Source organism: Siniperca chuatsi, linkage group LG14 (assembly GCF_020085105.1).
Source record: "Siniperca chuatsi isolate FFG_IHB_CAS linkage group LG14, ASM2008510v1, whole genome shotgun sequence".
In the NCBI taxonomy this organism is placed as follows: Eukaryota; Metazoa; Chordata; class Actinopteri; order Centrarchiformes; family Sinipercidae; genus Siniperca; species Siniperca chuatsi.
This window is the reverse complement of record NC_058055.1, coordinates 26845333-26863946: the sequence shown is the minus strand read 5'-3', so window position 1 is coordinate 26863946 and position 18614 is coordinate 26845333. Positions and strand designations below refer to the sequence as shown.

At 40.1% G+C, this 18614-nt stretch overlaps 1 protein-coding gene across 2 annotated transcripts in view; it reads right to left on the bottom strand.

Moving 5' to 3' along the window:
- Positions 1–18614, bottom strand: part of sgcd (sarcoglycan, delta (dystrophin-associated glycoprotein)) — a 295835-nt gene that overhangs the window by 208591 nt on the left and 68630 nt on the right. The window contains exon 1 of one of the 2 annotated variants that reach the window (XM_044222300.1): positions 15056–15148. The exons of the other annotated variant lie outside the window; for it this stretch is intronic. The gene's annotated coding sequence lies outside the window, so the exon portion shown is untranslated. Of the gene's footprint in view, positions 1–15055; positions 15149–18614 lie in introns of those variants that run through there. 2 annotated transcript variants of the gene reach the window in all.

The following is an 18614-nucleotide window of genomic DNA, read 5'->3' as shown; positions in this document are numbered from 1 at the left end:
CAGAATCGATTGAACGCACTCTGAAAGGTCAGCAGCAAACAGGCTTGCTTCAAGTGCAGTGGTTTGGTGTAACATCCAACCTGTGCCTTACCCTAAAAGGTAAACCCGCTGCAAGTTTTACTGTGATTGCTCACTTTGTAGGAAAAGAAGATGCTGCAAAATGATTCTGTCACTGATGAGCCTCATGCTCCTTCAGGCAGAACCATGTAGCTCAGAGAGAATGAAGAAGAGAATGAGTGCTTTCATCCAATTCAATGATTAAGGGCAGCTGGAAATGCTGGATAAATTAATTGTAAGTGGGTTTAACTACCACTGCATCCACGAGTCCTCAATCTCTCTCTCTCCATCATAGTTCCTTAAAGCTGTCACAGCTTGACTGTCAGTTCTGCTTTGCTTTTATTTCTCAATGATGGGAACAAATTGCTGAATCCCACTTCATTGAACCCCTGCATTGTTCGCTGGCCATGGCTAGATCATCTCTACAGAGATTTTTCTTTTAACCTTTATTCATCCAGTAACGGTTGACTAACGGGCTCTTTTTTACTTTATATGCGCTTTTTGGGTTTTTTCCCCCAGTTGAGATGCAGAGAGAGTTGATTCTTCTCATCTTCTCTGTAATCTGTCTTGTCACACAGAGTTCCCACCCTCCATATATGCACATATATTTGTAAAATGACTCAGTGTGGGTCAGACTTGGCTCATATCACTGGGGCAGAAAGTTGTGCTGGCACGGGCCGAGGTCACAGATGGTTCACTGCGAGCTATGAATATGCTGACATGAATATACAGGAGGAGACAGTAAACCCAGAGGAACAAGGTCGACAGAACACCTGCTCAGACAACCAAAAAATGTGACAATCACATACAAATATTTGTTTAGAGAGGTTACTGCATCACAGTAATGAAAACGAGATGGAGCTGTCCCATGGTGACACGCTACGAGCTACCTTCACTTCACACCATACAACCGTTATTGGCCTTATCCATGACAACAACGAAAAGGAAAAAGGTGAGAGAGGCTTCCTTGTGGTGCAGGGATAACAACTTTCCCCTCAACGTATAGACAAAGCTATAGAGACTGTTATTGATTTTAGGCAGCACAATTTAAATCACTCCCCAGTAACTCCTGAGGGTTCAGCTGTTGAGATTACCTTTTTAAAATTCTAAAAGAACAGTTTTATCTGGTCTGAAAACTCTTACACATACTCAGCAAAGGCATCATGATGGCACAGTGAAGCAGGTTAACAGGGTTGCTAAGCAGGTGATCGGGATCATAGGTGGGAAACTGCTACACCTGGAGGAGACTTAAACCAGACACTGCAGGAGGGCACAGGGTATAATCAGGTACACCTACCTCATCACTTCATCACATTGTTGCCATCTGGACAGCATGACTCCAGCATGAAGAAACCACTACTCAGCTCATTTTAACCCACACTCCAACCCTGTCTTCCAGAAATTACATTCATATACTACTAATCTGTTCTGCCAAATATTTTTTAAGAGAAACGTACAGTAAGTGCTGCCTGGATTATGTTCATTAGCAACATTTTTTCTCTTTCTTTTTTCTCCTATGCCATGAAAGCTCTAAAATAATACCTGTTCTGTTCCCACCTTCCTTTCCACAAAGTCTTTAAAATACAAGGCAAGCATCTGCATAGTCCAAGCTGTGCAATATTCATTTATTAAGGCAAGCTTTCAGTCAGGGACCTTCTTCAAGCATCAACAAGCACCGAGAAAACATGATAATATGTAGCCACAGACAATCATTTCATTGTAATGGGAATTATAGTGTCGAGCTATAGATAAGCTTCAATTAGAGACAAAGATGAATGACAGCCCTTGCAATCAAAACACATACAGTAAATGACACAAAGCAAAAGTTCTTCCTTTCACTTCTAAGCTCCAGTGCCTCTTTGTAAATATTTAAAAAAGTGCTGATCAAACATATTGTTTAGAAATGCCAAAATCAAAAAGCGATAAAATGAAGAATTTCAAAATCTAGCATACTGAGCTTTTTAGCTTGCAGCTCACAACAACAATGCCAGGGCTGCTCCAGAATGGTTTGCCAAACTATGGATGAAGGGTCTGTGTGCAACTTCCAGGGTCTCAGTGAAAGGAACTTTAGAGCGCAACAGAAGTACTGTTTTGGCCCTCCTGCCAAACTCTTACTTTTACCTTCTCTCTATACACACACATCACATACCATCTTTTCCCAGAGTAAATATTGTGCCTGTATTTTTGCCTATGCTATAATACCTTGGATTGGACAATTACTATTATTTTTGTTATAATTTTTTTGATGGGTTTGTACAAATGCTATATACAGCTGAAAAAAGAAAAACATAGTAATTGTATAAAAATGTATACTGTACTGTTGTGAAGTGAAGCACTGTTTTGTCAACACTTTTGGGTCCAATAAAGCTTCAGGAAATTGTATAGCTAATGTTTGGCTGACATGGTCTACAGAGATATAGAAAGCTAAGAGACTCATCTCCATGATTCCTTAAGTTACTTCATCATGAGCTCTAGTCAACTTTGTCAAATGTTTAAAAAAAAGCATGAAAAGTATTATTTTTAGACTAAAATATCAAAGATAACTAACATTTTTCTCCAGAGACGCTAATAATTTCTGGCAAGAACTCGTTCGGTCATAGTCAGATGGTTCAGGAGCTACAGGACTTTTGTTTTGGGTGTCATTTTAATTTAGTTTAAAACTATGGTTGGAGTGGAAGAGGTTAAACAGTAAAAATGCTGTGACACTACTTCTGGCCACATAAGTAACGGTCAAAACTGTCTTCAGGCAGTGCTTCACTGTCTTATCTTTATAGACATTTCTAGAGGACCATCTCTTCGTCATGGGACCCAGTCAGTACTGCAGTGTGTAAAGCTAAGAGAGACCCTAAAAAAAGGATAGAGTCCTGAAAAGCAGCTAACCTAATGGGTCGGAAAACAAATAAACAGCCATGAGGCGAGAGGGGGCATAAAAATGAATGAATTCCTTGCAGGGGTCACTTTGTCTGTTTGTGCACCTGTGTGTGTGTGTGTGTGTGTGTGTGTGTGTGTGTATCAGTTAATGAACCCTATGGAGCTGAAGCAGGAGGCCCCCACCACTCATTTACAAGATCCTTTTACAGCCACAGTGAAGCTCCAAGAAAGCCATCAGTGTGTGTCGGAGTGTGTATAAAGGCATATGTGTGCTCCCCTGAGGTTGCGTCTACTTGATTTATATGCCTGTATAGGTGTGTGCGTACGTGTGTGAATGTGTGACCGGAGACAGTGCCCTCCCATTTCAGTGTGTACACTGGTGCTTCCAAACCAAAATAGAAAAGGACAAAATGAAGTACAACAACCCTAAAACAGGGTGGCAGTAAGTCAGACGGTGACAAGCTGTCCTCTGGAAACCTTGTAACTCTAGTGTTGTTGGATTATCTTAATCAATATGAAGTTGGTGGAAGATTCTGGACTTTAGTAAATGCAGGTCCTTCAAACCACCTTACAAGCCAAAGTCAAACTGAACAATAATAAAATTAAAGAAAGCTTCTTATCATGGAGGTTCGCTAAATGAGCTCTGGGGTAATAATGATAAAATGTCTTACAACCAAGCAAGATAAAGAGAGAGATCCTAAAGACAAGCAATGGTTAGCTGTGCAGATAATATGTTTGACGAACCAACATAATGTAACATTTGTATTGCTGTCAGCCAACTCATGTGCGGTGGATTGTTATGAGAATGCAGACGATGTACAGAGTCGATATTTGGCCTCTAGTGACCTCGTCACTTCCTACAAGCATACACCAAGCTCTGCGCACTGAGCGCTTTGCATTTAACTTGTGCTTTATGCATGTCACCACAACCCAAAGCAGATTTTTTTTACATCAAGTTTATTTTCTTCCATTTTACCTGCATAAGTACAGTGATCGTGTGTTGCCAAAACACGAGTGACCTACACTCAATACTGTGCCTGAACACAACCTGTGCAGATGGAGGACTGAAGCTGCTGCTGCTCTGCTAACGTGATGCTTTCACTACGCAGTCTGTGTTGACATTGTGTTAAAAAAGCTACATGAGCAGCAGCAGCAGATGCAGCAAGTGAACAGTTGCAGCAGAATTTTGAGGCAAGAAGTGCAGCAGCAGAGCAAAAGCTAAGTTGTGAACAGAACACTGACTGCTTAGATATACCGCCATATTGCAAAAGGTACATTGGATATACATAAAGTATATATAAAAGGTGTAGCGAGCTCAAAGGTATGTCAGCATGTGATCTTTAAGTCCATTTTAACAAGGAGTTGAAATTGGAAAGGCACTCATTGCACAGAAAGATAGAAAGGCCAGTATAGTAAAGACGTCTATAACCTTTGTGCAACACTTGTCTGGGAGATGAATACCATGTTTTGATCAAATATCAGAATTGTTAGAGTTGAAAATTGGGGGAAATAAGTGCCGTCCATCTCTGTTTGACTTAATCCTGTTATTACATTTGGAAAAAGACATTTTTATCTAGACTGCTTTTTTTCTTTTTTACTTTACATATTTTACCTTTCTTCAAGAAATTGTTCTTAATTCCTCCTGAGTCCCATTGGCTAGTCATAACTGTTTGTACTTCATACATTAATATGGTCTTCAGTTAATAAATCTGTAAATTGAATACAAATATCAAATTAAATATTAAATATATAAGTAAATATAAATATATTTTCACTAATGCCTTTCATGGTTTCTTCTTTGGCAATTATTTAAATAATTTTAGATGGCTTCAATTGTTGCTAGCTGTGGTCATTTTCTAAAAGATGTCTAATACGAGCTAATTCTCTGCAGCAGATGGGAAGGAGGGACAAAAGGAGGCACAGGCACGGAGAAAAACACCTTGAAAGAGTTTCCCCTCGGGGATCAATAAAGTATTTCTGATTCTGAGTCCTTTGAAGATGAAAATTACTGATGCATATGCAGAGCATGAATACAACATTATCCAGCTGAAAAACACTTCAGTTCGTTTTTCTCCACCTTCATTCATCCAGTGCTTGGGGACGTTTTAGAGCTTTTAATGTGTTTTCTTAGCACTGCAGTGCTTCATCTTCATGGTTACACACCTGGGTTTGTCCTGCCGCTACACTGCAGCAGCTGGAGGTGGAGTACCTTGCTCAATTGTACTTGATGGGAGTTTTAAAAGGAAGAGGAGAAAATGGCACTCATTCCCTTTCCACGCTAGATTTTCAAACTGAACCGGTACATATGTGCTTACAGGCTCACATCTCTCACACTCAAGAGATTCTTTTTTTAGTCTACCACGGTTATCAAAGTTGATGACAGCAGTGTTAAAATAAAGTGAATGCTGCACCTTACACCCACAAAGAATGTACCTCACTGTTTTCTTCCTGCTACTGTTGGATTCCTGAATTGAAGCACTTTGAATATGGTTATGATAATGGTGCACAGCAGCACTCATAGCTACACTGAAGGGCTTTTTCACTTTTATACAATCGACCAATATGGTATAAATACTGTGCATACACAACAATTTAAGAGCGCACAAGAAGGAGAGTACAAGAAAAATCTCCAACTATTGGCAGCATTATAATGGCACATTTACAATGCTGTTGATCAATGCAGTCCCCCGTGACCCTGCAAAGGGTATGTATAGATAATGGATGGATAATACCACAGTTTCAGTTGCAGGTAATCAATTTGATTTTGTATTAAAATTGCATTTTGAATTAAAGTATTATTTTAAAGTATATAAAAATATGAATTAAAGCATGAATTATTTACAATACCATTTTAAGAAATGAAAGTTTTAGCTGGCAACAGTTTATTTTGATGGCTGTCATGATAACTGTCAGGCCATTTAATCATGTGTAGCCAATTAATGATTCCATATGTTGGATAAACTACAAAATTACACTCTTGGTTGCTCTCTGCAAGCCAGCGTCTCTCAAGAAAGAAACACCACTGTGCATTATTTAAAATATATATTTCAGTTCACTCTGTAGAGATACAAGGTGGACTTTTGTTCTTTAAGCACATCAAATCATTTCTTGGAGCTTTTCACCTTAAAAGTTCTGAATAAAATGCTGCATTCACGCATTATTCCAAGATTCCAGGTTTGTTGACATTTCTGTTGCTCTTTTTTTGCCAAGTGGGACCTATTCTGTCAGAAATTTGGGAAATCACCATCTCAGAATTACAACAAGTCTGATGTGAACAGTTTTTCAAATCAATGCTTCTGACAATCTCAATGAAAACATTATTAGCTTCAGCAAAGTGGCATTCAATGTGAGGCTACAAAGAGGTTTCTGTTATTTTTTCTGTGCCTAGTGTGTGTTCTGTATCCATATTTTGTATGACTTGGTAAAGAGACACAGACTTTGCCGCAATATCACAGGAAATCCAACACCTGGACAGTTGTTGAATGTCATCCTGTCGCCCATGTCTCTCCTGACGGTTTCTCCTGCAAGCTGGCTGATAAAACAGAAAGGTCATTGAAGCAATGTACCTCTCAACATTACTTCGAAAATCTTTCAAAGAAAGTTTTTGTTGGCAGGTGAAGGCAAACAATTAAAGAGGCACCAGGATGAAACATTTGGAGGTCTTGATTAAATATTAGTGCTCTGCTGCTGAGCGGGATGGACGAGGCGAAGAGGAACTTCAATTAATTGTTCTTCAATCTGTGAGAGGCAGAGGAGAGAAAGAGGTAGAAAGATGGAGAGAGAAAGAGGGAGGAAAGATAGAGATGAAGACAAAAGAGATGACAAAAAACTGACAGAAGATTCTGTCAGAGAAAGTGAGAGACTTAGTTAACCGTTCACTGAAACTAATGCTAAATTCCCATTAACGAAGCAGAGTAGTTGTCAATATTCCTTTTAGGCGGAGTGGGACAAACTGGGATGAGCCTGCAGCTGTTGACAGACGCCAAGTTGTGCTGAGTCTCTCTGAAGTGCTGGTGCCCTTCATGACAGCTTCCATGAGTGAAGATCTTTTAATTAAAGCAGGTTTGATTATCTTAAAATGCTCAGGGAAGTCTAAACTAAGTAAGCTACAAAACCTGTGCTGAGAGAATGAGAAGGGATAGAGAGGTGAGCATTTGAACATATCTTACACTTAAGTTATTGTCTCTTTTTTTCCCTTCTTTGTTAAGGCGCAGTTAGATTGAACATGAAGCAAATTTTCCACCTTGCATTATTTGTGTAAATTTGACACCTGGATTGATTTTCCAGCCCATTGAACTTATTTATTTCATGGATTTTCTACTTATTTTGTTTCTTTTATTTTGCTACTCGTGTCTTTCCATTGACTTGCATGCAATCTCGCAGCCTCTGCACACCTTTACTGTCATGGGAAACCTCCCTCCTCTTTACTCCTTCACAAGCCCAATGTCTTTTTTTACCTTTGTTCTCCACTCTGTTTACAGTTATGGAAAAGCTCACTCTTCCTGAATCTTTCTTAGGGCTTGGAAGTAGAACATGGAACCTTTATTGCTGTCTGTGATGCAGCTCCATTTCTTTTCTTTTGTTTTCCAACCTGTTTGTCTCAGTCTTCACAACATTTGGACGTGGGCTGTCAAGCTATGCTTCTTGTAATGAAGCTCAATTTATTTTTTTATTTTTCATTTCTTTTTCTTAATCAGATTTTGTTACTCCTGTACATTCCTTAAAGGGACAGTTCACCCCAAAATCAAAAATCCATATTTTTCCTCTTACCTGTAGAGCTATTTGTCCATCTAGATTTTTTTTTTGGTTTGAGCTGCTGAGTTTTGGAGATATCGGCCATAGAGATGTCTGCATTATTTGAATATAATGGAACTATATGGCACTTGGCTTGTGGTGCTCAAAGCGCCCAAAAAAATAATTTGAAAAACTCAACAGCAACGTCTCTTTCCAGAAATCATGACCCAGTTACTCAAGATAATCCACAGACCTTGTTGTGAGCAGCTTCATGTAGGAACTACATGTAGAAAGAAACGTGTGTCACAACAAATCTGTAACAAGTATGAAGTGGAACATTTTTGTGTTTTGTGTGTGTGTGTGTTGTCCAGCTTGATTTCCTTTTTGTTCTTTTACACTCTGATCTTTACTACAGGCATGGGGAGGCTCACTCTGTACTCATGGAACATTTCCTTTGGTGTGTGATGCAGATCAATTTCGTTTCATTTATTTTCAGTCTGTGCGATCTCTGTGATTCTGTGATTATATACTCATGAATATTCATTTCCTATGAGGTCATGAGCTGAATGAGGTGACACTGGCTCCTCGCTTTCATCTTCTCATTAAGCTGCAGTGGTATCTGTTTCCCTTAACTATGATATATTACCTCTTTTGTATCATAAATTAACCATACTCCTTTATAATTATTGTTTCCCTTCTATTCTCAGATTTTTGCTGGTGTATCATAACAACCAAGAGCTGTCATTTTTTTCCTTCTTTTCATTAAATCTATGCAATAAGACAGTTAATAAGTATGACTGTTTATAACTTGTTAGGTGACGGTGGCCAATTCATCTGCAGAAATCGAATTGTAACTGCTCTATTAAAAGTCTGTCATCAGCATACATCAAGCAGTATTTTATTGTAATTACATTATAAACACAAACAAGTGCGGCACACTAGACTTTTAATTTACTGCGATGTCTTTCCCGCTGGTCGCAAAATTAGGATTGACAGTTTGACTGTACAGACAAAGGCAGTCATCATGTGACAGTAGATTAAAGATATTACTTTTATGACTGCCTTAAACATGAGCTGAATATTTGATGTCATTCACTGCTTTAAAAATCTTGGTTCTCATTTGTACTCTTCGATTTTAACTGATCGATTTTACTCATAATCTGTTTATGATTCAAAGTGGCTGTTGTTTTTCACTAACTGCACTTAAAATGTATTTTTAGACAGTTGAATGTGGTCATTCATCAGGACTGCACTAGATTTGTGACTATTCTAAATAATATTGGGCCACCAGAAACAGGAAAGGACAGAGTAGACCCCGCACGATGACATGATGGGAGGGAATATCTGTCATGATCAGCAGACTCAAGTACAACAAACATCTCCCTCACCATGCAGCAGACACATCATACAGTCAGGACACAAAGTCAGAATACAGTTGCATGATGTGCTGGTCTGTGGAGCAAATGTGATAAAACTGCTACTGTTCTGGAGAGTTGACACCACTGATGTGTGCGCTTACATTGACAGCAATGGGTGCAGACGTGTTGACACGCGTCACATGCTGCCACTGTATTTTAAATTCATAAAGGCCAACGCGAAATGTACAGAGCTTCCAGCTGCGTAGCATTTTGGCTGCTCTCCGTCACGGTTTCAATGTACACTGGAAGCATTCAGAAGAGGAGCGTCTATTCTTCGGCAGCCACATTTCAAACGTAGGTTAGAATTGTTTTGCTGACATTTTTTGTGTTTTACATGCATAAATACAGCAGTTCATTTAAATGTGGCACAAGATGCTTTTTGGCTGTACTTGAACATAACAACCTTTTGTTGCTTCTGACTTTCTCTGTCATCACTCATTCTAAATGTCAATATAGCCAGTCACACAGCACTGCTGATTTCATTAACCTTATTTTTTGTTTATTTTGTCTGACGATGTCATGATCATAAAATAATGATTTTATCTGCAGCTCAGCAGCTTGGTAATGACTGCTGGTCATTGTAGACGCAAGCTGCTCTGACAAAAATAGACATTGCACATAAATGGTAGTGGATTGTCTGTGGCAGCCGCGACAGAGCTGGAACGTGACACAGCCGCATGCTGTGTGCATTAGCCATAAGTGCCATATTGCATAATCCTGAGGTTGGTTGTATTCTCACTAAATATAAGCGCAGCAGACATCACTAACAAGTAGAGGTCTTCACAAGTTTATTTGGTTCCTAGTGTCTGAGACTTGACCCGGGACCCAAGTTGGGTGGAGTACAAATTATATTCCGTCAAACTGTGTCAGGTAGAGTCGGACCTGTTAAGATCTTGCAAGCAGACTGAGACCCAATTTCTCCGTTGGTCTTGGTGCGGTTGGGTTTGGTTAGTTCTTTAGAACACAACCACCTGAGATCGAAACACTCCCGGAGGACTACACAGTTTGTATTGGTTGATAGACGCCATCATCTCCAAACTTTTTGTGCCTGTATTTATTTATTTATTTTTACAGATTTTAGAAAAGCAGCTTCCATTTTTCTCTTACAAAACTGTTAAGCACTACCTAGACCTTATCACAGTACCAGAGATGCATAACAGCAGGATGGGGCTAATTTCTGACCACTCACAGTGTGTGTCAATGTTGGACCTCTTTCTTTGGCTTTTTTACTACCAGTTTGCCTCATTCTACATGAAAATTGAGTTACTTGCATATAGCTCAGACTCAAAGTGCAGGATAACAACATTTCAAGGAAAATTGGACCAGATATAAAAATCCAAGAACTGACGGGGTATAATTTATGGCATTACACATACAAATCAGTGGTCACACACAGCCAGAGCCACACACTCTATGGAGATGAAGGAAATACTTTAAAAATACTCTATGCTAGCATGCAGTCACTATCATAGAAACACACATGCAGTGCACACTCACATGCACTCAGTCTCAACAGCCACACAAACACAGCAGCCTCCCTCCTGGCTGGATTACTGGCTGGTTTATAGTGCAAACCACTGATTTATGGTGTAATCTAGTTTAGGGAGGGAGAGCTTCTCATACTAAGAGGCAGAAAGGCCAGCGCTGACCTTTGGTGTCCTGCTCAGCTTGTCAACAAACTCTCAGCACTACCAGAAAGAGGACAAGACTTAAATTAAAATGAATGAATGAATTAAATGAACGAAGCAGGTTCATAACGAAATGTGGACGGATTTAATTTGCTAACTGGTTAGAATGATGATGGTTGTAGTGGTGGTGTTGTGTCTTCTTTATACAAAAAATTAGTCTAATTATCCTCTCCAACAACAGAGACTCTAGAGACAGAAACTGTTTTATCCAGTTGGAAAAAATGACGAATTACATGGCTTGAGGGTGGCTCCAGAGCAGGGCTATTCAATTACAAATTCAATTGGGCCAGATTTTAACACCAGGAAATGTAGATGGGCCAGACATTTTCAGCAGACAATTTAAAACCTTTTTTTTTTTTTTAGTTTTTGGTAATGACAAATTTGAAACAAATGCAAATGAATGTAATCAAAAATAGTTTGGAGATGGCGGTAAAATAAACAAATATTTGCCAGTCCAGGCAGCGTTAAACTGATGGTTTTTATTGTCAAATTTACATTTCAGGGTTGACAGAGACCTATTTTCAGTAGAGCACTTCCCTACTTGTGACTGTCAATAGCCAGATGTTTTGAAAAGCTACTAAGCGTGGTCGGAATGAGAAACATGAGAAAACTGTGATTTATGAAAGATGTGATTGGCGCTGTCGTTACATCTGTAAACATCCTGCCAGATCGGTACTGCGCATGTGGAGCTCTCAACAGAGATGAGAAGGAAGCAAAGATGGCTCACTCGTTAGCTACTTCCATACACTGTATATGTAGTTTACTTATTTTGTCATATATCAGATTTATGTATGCTGGGCCACTCGGAAGTTGGTTCTGGGCCTGCTGTAGAGTAAAGACTGGGATATTTGCTCGAAACAAACTACTCTGAAGGCGAAAGTGTTGCTGTTCCAAAGGACAACACTCAAAGTCAGCATTAAAGCCTGCCATGGCGCACCCTTTCAGCCAATCCTTCCTCAGAGACGTTCATGGTGTTGCACTCAGTTGTGCGAAAAGTGACGACAGTAGTTGTATGAAGATTTTTTTTTTTTTTTAAAGAGCTTGAAAGAGAAGCTAAAAATCTGCCTCCACACTCCTGGCCAATCCCTTTTGGAAGTGGCCATGATTGTCACATTTTCTGTTTTGGAAATTGACAAAAAATCATCAAAATTGTTGATCAAGAAATTTTGACCTGATGATCCAGCCTCCCTAAAGGTAAAGACTCTTCAGACAAAGCTTCTTCAGCATTTTGCTTCAGTGTCTCTGTATACGATGGAAGAACAGTTTCATGTAACACAATGTGGGGCTCCAAGCAGTTCACAGGCACAGCAACTTCTTTTCTGTGATCCCCATCAATGCCGAATGCCATCCTCATCTGCACATTGTACACATTCACTGTAGTACACGTGGCAGCCTGATGGATGGGTCTGCTTCAAACGGAGCAATGAAACAATTATTCCTGTGCTCCATCTCTGTCAGGACTTCGTTCAAAGAGTTCACTGTTCAAAAAGAAAAGAGCTCATAACTCAAACCAGTGATCAATTGAAGAACAGTTGTGTTTGTGTATGTGTGTGTATTTAAATATTTGGGAGCGTTCAACTATGAAAAAAAAAAGAATATTTAGTTTAGAGAGCTGAGAAGTTCAGAGAGCAAAATGTGGTGGCCACTGTTGTGTGACCAAGCCTGCACGTTGACTGATGAAGGGCGTTTGGCTTCCTGTAGTGTTGCACATGCCTGCTCAACCAGGATGGACAGAAAAAAACAGCTCAGAGTTACAGGCCATCTTGGCTCTGCTGCAGTGATGTGAGGTAAGATGATAACACTGACAGAATAGAGCAAATCAAATGTTGAAAGTATCTTAATGAAGAGATGATTACACAGACTGAGAATAGCTTTTCACTGGTAGATTCATAGATTATATTACTTAGATTCACTTGTTTAGAAACTGCATATACAAATTACTCTCAGTGCCTCAAAATTTTCCATCGCTGCATGTTTTCAGTTTAGTAGGGATATTTACTTGGCTACCTACTCTTTATTTTCAGCTAGATTGTTCTGTGGATATGCAAGAATCTAAAAATTTCAGTTCTCTGCTTAGAACGTTTACTGTTGCCATCTGTCTTTGGGTCATGGCTATGAGATCCAACTTCTGAAAAATGCTATTCTATTTAACTGTACAAGGGAGGAATGGAGTTTAATGGAGACAGAAGATTTTTGTTGTGTTCTAAAAATCTTCATAAATGCAATAAGTTTATTTTGGCAAAAACTGTAGCTCATATCTGGGACTCGAACGTGTCAATGTAAAAATAACAAACCGAATGTGACTTACTTGCGAGAATAAATCTCCTAGAAAATAAAAGCAGATCAAAGCAAGCGGAGGTGATTATAAAAGCTTGTATGAACAAAGAGCTTTGCTTCACCACAGCAAAAAGGTTTGACTCATGTCACATGTATCAAAAAGCATAGGAATAATCTGCAAATATTTGCTGATGGTGCAATTTCGGCAGGTTTAGAGATCACAGACCATTTTGTTGCCATAAACGATCTGTGTATCTTATTCAAAATAATCCCCCTGCTTCTGGTTTGCATAGAGAACAGAAATCTAATTGTTATTCTTAAAAACAAAATGCGAACAAAATATATGTGGAAGTAGTTGAGACTTTAGACATTTTGTTTTTGCATTAAAATGTACCTGCATTTTTGTGCAACAGACAATGGATGGAGCTTTTTCAGACTGATAGCGGTAGAAGAAGGAAGAATCTAGACTGTGACTTTACTTAACCCCTACATGTGAAAAAACAAAAAAAGCATTTTTTTTTCTTTTTAACTCAGGTGAGCTGACTCCAGTCAAAAAGTGGCTTCACTGTGTCAACTGTGTTAAAGCAAACTGACTATCTGCTGATGTCACTACTTTGGCAGAAAGTGGGTTTGCTGCTACTTTCTTTCATAGATTGTTCCAAAAAGCAGAGAGCAGCATTTTATTTAAACAATGTCACTGTGAGCTCATCTACGCTTCCACGGTCCTGCCTAATGAACTTAGGCAGTTGCCTGTTACTGTGGAAGTGTAATGTTAATTTTGAATTACTGTCAGGTATTGTGGTCAATGCAGCATCGTTACTGCAGAATGAATGAAGCTACTTAAAACCAAAGGTAATTAGTGAGTTGGAGGGAAAGAAAAAGGGAGGCTGAGTGAGAGAAAGAAATAAACAGAATGACTCAGAGAGGAAGTGTGACCTTATTTCATTCATGGACTGCAAGTGTACAAAATTTGTTTTTATTAACCCAAATTAGCAAAAAGCAGGTGATCGGAGTCCAGTCAAAAGTAGTTTTTGAGTCCAAAGTCTAATAAAACTCATCTGTGGCCGGGATTTGGAGAGAAGCATTTGGATTTACTAATTTCTAATTGGCCAGAGGGTGTGCATTACTTTATAATAACTGCACTGTTCTGAATTAGTGGCGTCATTACAGTTTGTCAATAAATACTGTGATATCATTGTTACTGTTACAAGGCTACAGCTTCTTGTAGTTGTTGGAGTAGCAGTAACATCTATTCCAAGTTTGACCTCGGCTCTAATCGCTGGTATAAATTCATAAGCTTCCCACAAATTTCCTAACCGACCTGTGTAACCACAGAAACACACTGAAGCAGTAACAAGCCCAGTAAACTAATGAATAACTATGTTTTGCTTCATTAAGTTTTCATTCTCCATAATATTCCGTAAAATTAAATGAATGCTCTTTGGGTTTTTAAATCGGTGATCACAATATATTATGTTGAGGGATGTCTACAGATTAGTTGACACAGTGCGTAGAGGCGACCACCCTCCATTTCATGTTGTGAAGTTCTTTGCCTTTGCAACATGTGTTAAAATCATTTAAGTAACACCTTCTCCTGAATAATTTCTTATTTGTTTGAGAATGGCGCCATCAGTCTGACAGCAATAGGGAATATAGCTTTTCCCAACCACAAGTGTAAGTGATGCGCACATTATGTTTAAAGGAGCACTGCAGTGATTTAGTATTGCACTTTCAAGTGCAAAGTTTCCTAACATTGCACTTGAAAGTGTAACAGATCACAGAATGAATGATCAAAATCGAAGAAGCAGAAGCAGAGATATCCCAACTTTTAAAGCCCTGGATGGGTCAGCCTCTTTCACTCTCGACTAAATGCCCACATCTTCAAACCCCACTCCTCCAGTTTGTAACACAGGCTTTTTAGTACTCATGACGAGTAAACTGTGTAAACTGGGCAGAGTGCCCCTTTAAAGGACAGGTTTAAATTTGAGTTTCTGTAAATACAATACTCACACGCCATATGTATGCTGAGACAGTTATGGGTCGCTGTAACCATTCCTCCTCTCCATACCGGCCATAAAGAGATCCCCTTGTGCCGTGACAACACTGTAAAAAAATGGGGGACAAAAGCCACAATTCTTGTTCATCCAAAGCTAATATGGAAACTTAAGCAGTGATTACTGTAACACATAACTCTCTCAACATACATACGGCATGTGAGTATGAAGACTTGAAATACCTATCCTTTAATCAGGAGGCAAAAGCCTCTGTAGCTAAAGTGGTCAAAGCACTGTACAGCCATACTGACATCATGACAGTACTGATGAGTGTGCATACTGTAGGTAAAGAATGTGAGGGAACAACAATTGACAGGGAGCTATAGATAGGATAGAGACTTAGTACTACAGCCACTTCCTATCCACTTTCATTTCCTGCTACTCCGTCATACATTCATATTGCATTTATCCTAATTTAGTAATGCTAAGTCCAACACAAAAGAACAACAACTTTACCAGATCGCTGTCTTAACTTATGATGGCTGAAAAAGCTCAGATGAAATGATGAAAAATGGGTGGTGGATTTATTTATTTTTTACCCAAGTAGCAGAAGTAGCCTTCTATATTGCATTGTCTCCAAGAGGACATATTTGGACAAAACAGTATTGACATCAGAAATCAGAACTTTGTGTTATAATGTGCTCATTTGGTGCAACAACTGAGGCAGTTGGATGTAGCAGTTTCTCTGTAATGGCTCCAGGTTAAAAAACAAAAAGTTAAACACAGAGACAAACTGCGAAAAAGTGATTAGACAAAGAATTACGAGTCTGTTAAAACGTAGCTCTCTGTACCTTGTAGGAAAATGCTGCATGCTCATTTCTCAGCTCTAATCCTGTTAGCAGCCGGAACTGACTTTCATTATGGCATTATCAGCCTCTCCACACATATGGCAAAAAAATATGTACAGAAACAAGATTTCTATTCATCATCCACCAATACACTCAGCCACCTCTCTCCACCTCAACCATGTCACATTTTGTGGAGGCATTCTTTGGACAGAAACAGCAGTTATTCTGATTTACTGTATATTTGGAAGGCAAGTAAAGCTGAGGGTGTTTAAAGAGACAAAAACAAAAACTCTATGCTACATAGTGTCAATGAAAGGAGACTTGTAAGAGGAGCTGTTTTTGACTCTTGTTGGAGGCCGACTGTTGAAGATTTGTTTTAAATATGCCACTTTCTCCTTCAAGTTTGTTTGTGTTTTAACATGAGTGTAAGGTCTAAGTGCCCTTTTGGTTTTTGAATTCCCTTTGAGCCTCAAATGAAGCACACTGATTACATTATCAATTTAACCATAATGTGTGTCATCAGGTCTTCACATATCTCAAAACTCACTAAACCATCCAATCAGTAGTAGCGACAGGCTGTATAATATTCCAGTAAGTCACTGCACATGTGTCGGTGTTGTGTTTTTCCACCAGAAGCACTCCCACAAACTGACTTTGATCTAGTTTTAAGCTACTTTTTTTAACACACTTGTAAGATCTTGGATGTTTTTAACCATGTCTTTTAACTGGATAAAGGATTTCAGCAATCGGATGTCTGGAATCTAAGTTATCAAAAGAAACAAGCTGAGCACACGCTTAAGAAGCGTTGTGCTGTTTTTCACTCTCCTCTCCAGTAATCCGTTTTTAACGCAATTCTTTTTAATCGATCGTGGGATTACTTTTATCTTGTTGTTTTAAGTTTTCCATTTTAACGATAGTGTTGATTTTATTCAGACTACTTCAGTGGCTTCAATGTCTTTGTGTGTGGACTGCAAACCTCAGTACTCACAGTTAAGGGAGGATATCCACCACATAAAGTCAGAGCTTCAAAAAAGGATCAGCTGATCGAAAGCTTTGTCTCCGTTGTTACTGCCCAGACAAAGCATATTTCATATATGCGGCCCTCCAGTCTTGCTCTCCCGGCGGCCCGATCACCCTCCTCCCTGGTGTCACCAATGGTCTCGGCCTCTGTGGCCACCCTTCCCTGACTGGCCTCAATGCACGCTGACATGTGCCGGTATGCCCGGGGGGGTCCACCAGCAGAGGTGAGTGGCCATTCCCCCAAATGAGAGCTGGTTGCAGGGGCACCAGGTTTCATCAACACTGCAGCAGCACTGGACCGGGACGTTAGAACACTGATGCCATCAGATGAGGTCGGCACGGGAACTAGGCTCATGGCCCCAGCTCACAGCTCCACTCCTAAGCTGCCCCAGCCGTCCTGGACTGTTGGGGGGGTTCTCCACAACCTCCATTAACTTTCAAACCGCTTCATGTTCCTGATGGACGAGGCTCCGGTCCGTCCTGGAGATACCTCTGCTGTCCCGGCTCCTAGGGCTCCTCCCGCCTCTGTTACATCTCCTCCACCTGTGGCCACTGCTGGTCAGGCAGATTGTCACTCCACTACGACGAAGAACAGCCAGAGAATGCTGCAGACGGCCGTCATCAGACGCTCAGAAGGTCTTCCTCGGGCTGAGACACTTTGCCGCTGTCTGCCTCCAGCCTCCAGACCCTCCAGCCGGAATTGTTGTCCCCAAAGCAGTTTCCCAGGTGCCACAGTCCCCGACCTGGACCTTCTGCCCTTACTCCCGACCTCCATCAAAAGAAAAGTGGTGCATGTGAAGACCAATGACACATCACGTCGGGAATCTGAGCACACCAAAAACCTAATCTAACCCAATTTTAACCTCCTTTTTAACATCTTAAAAGGACTGTGGAAAGTCAATTTTTATCTAAGGTCCCATTCTCACTCTTGATCGCAAAGCTGAGCGCTTTAGCCGTATCCTTAGCTTGCACTCCTGGCTCTGGTCCGCATGCAGATCTCACAACATGGATTTTATCGACAATTTTAACTTGTTCTGGGATTGTTCTTCTGTCTTCAAAAGAGACAGGATTCATCCCAACAAGCGAGGTAGCCAAATGCTGTCGGCTAATATCCAGCATGTGGTCCAGGCCTCTCCATGTGCATGACTATTTACACAGCACACACCCACTCTGAAAGCCCCCTCTTCCTCTTCTGTCTCTACTCAGGCCACTGTATCCTGCGCTAACGCCCCCGTTTGTCCTCCCCCGGCATTAACACTTTCACCGGTCCAATCTGGTTATTCAGATCCTGGCTCACTACTTCCCGTCATCACAAATTTTAGGCCAAAGAAACGTGTCACCGCTCATAAATCTACAGTAAATGGTAGAAAACTAAACCAGATTACCTGTAATCATAATTACTCTCTGCTTTCCACTCTGATTAAGATGCCGTTAATCAACACTAGGTCCGTGTGTAATAAGACTCCTATGGGACTTATTTGCATCTCATGATCTGGATTTTTTGTTCATTTCTGAGACCTGGTTGAAATGTGGAGACCACATGGCCTTGATTGAACTGTGTCCCACGGACTGTGACTTAAACTTGACAAAGTTTTGATTGTTGGTGATGCTGATGATGCATTAGATAAACTTGCTGCAGACTTTTTAAGCACAACTCAATCATTTAACACAACATGTATCATGGCCAACTCAGAATCATGGTCATAC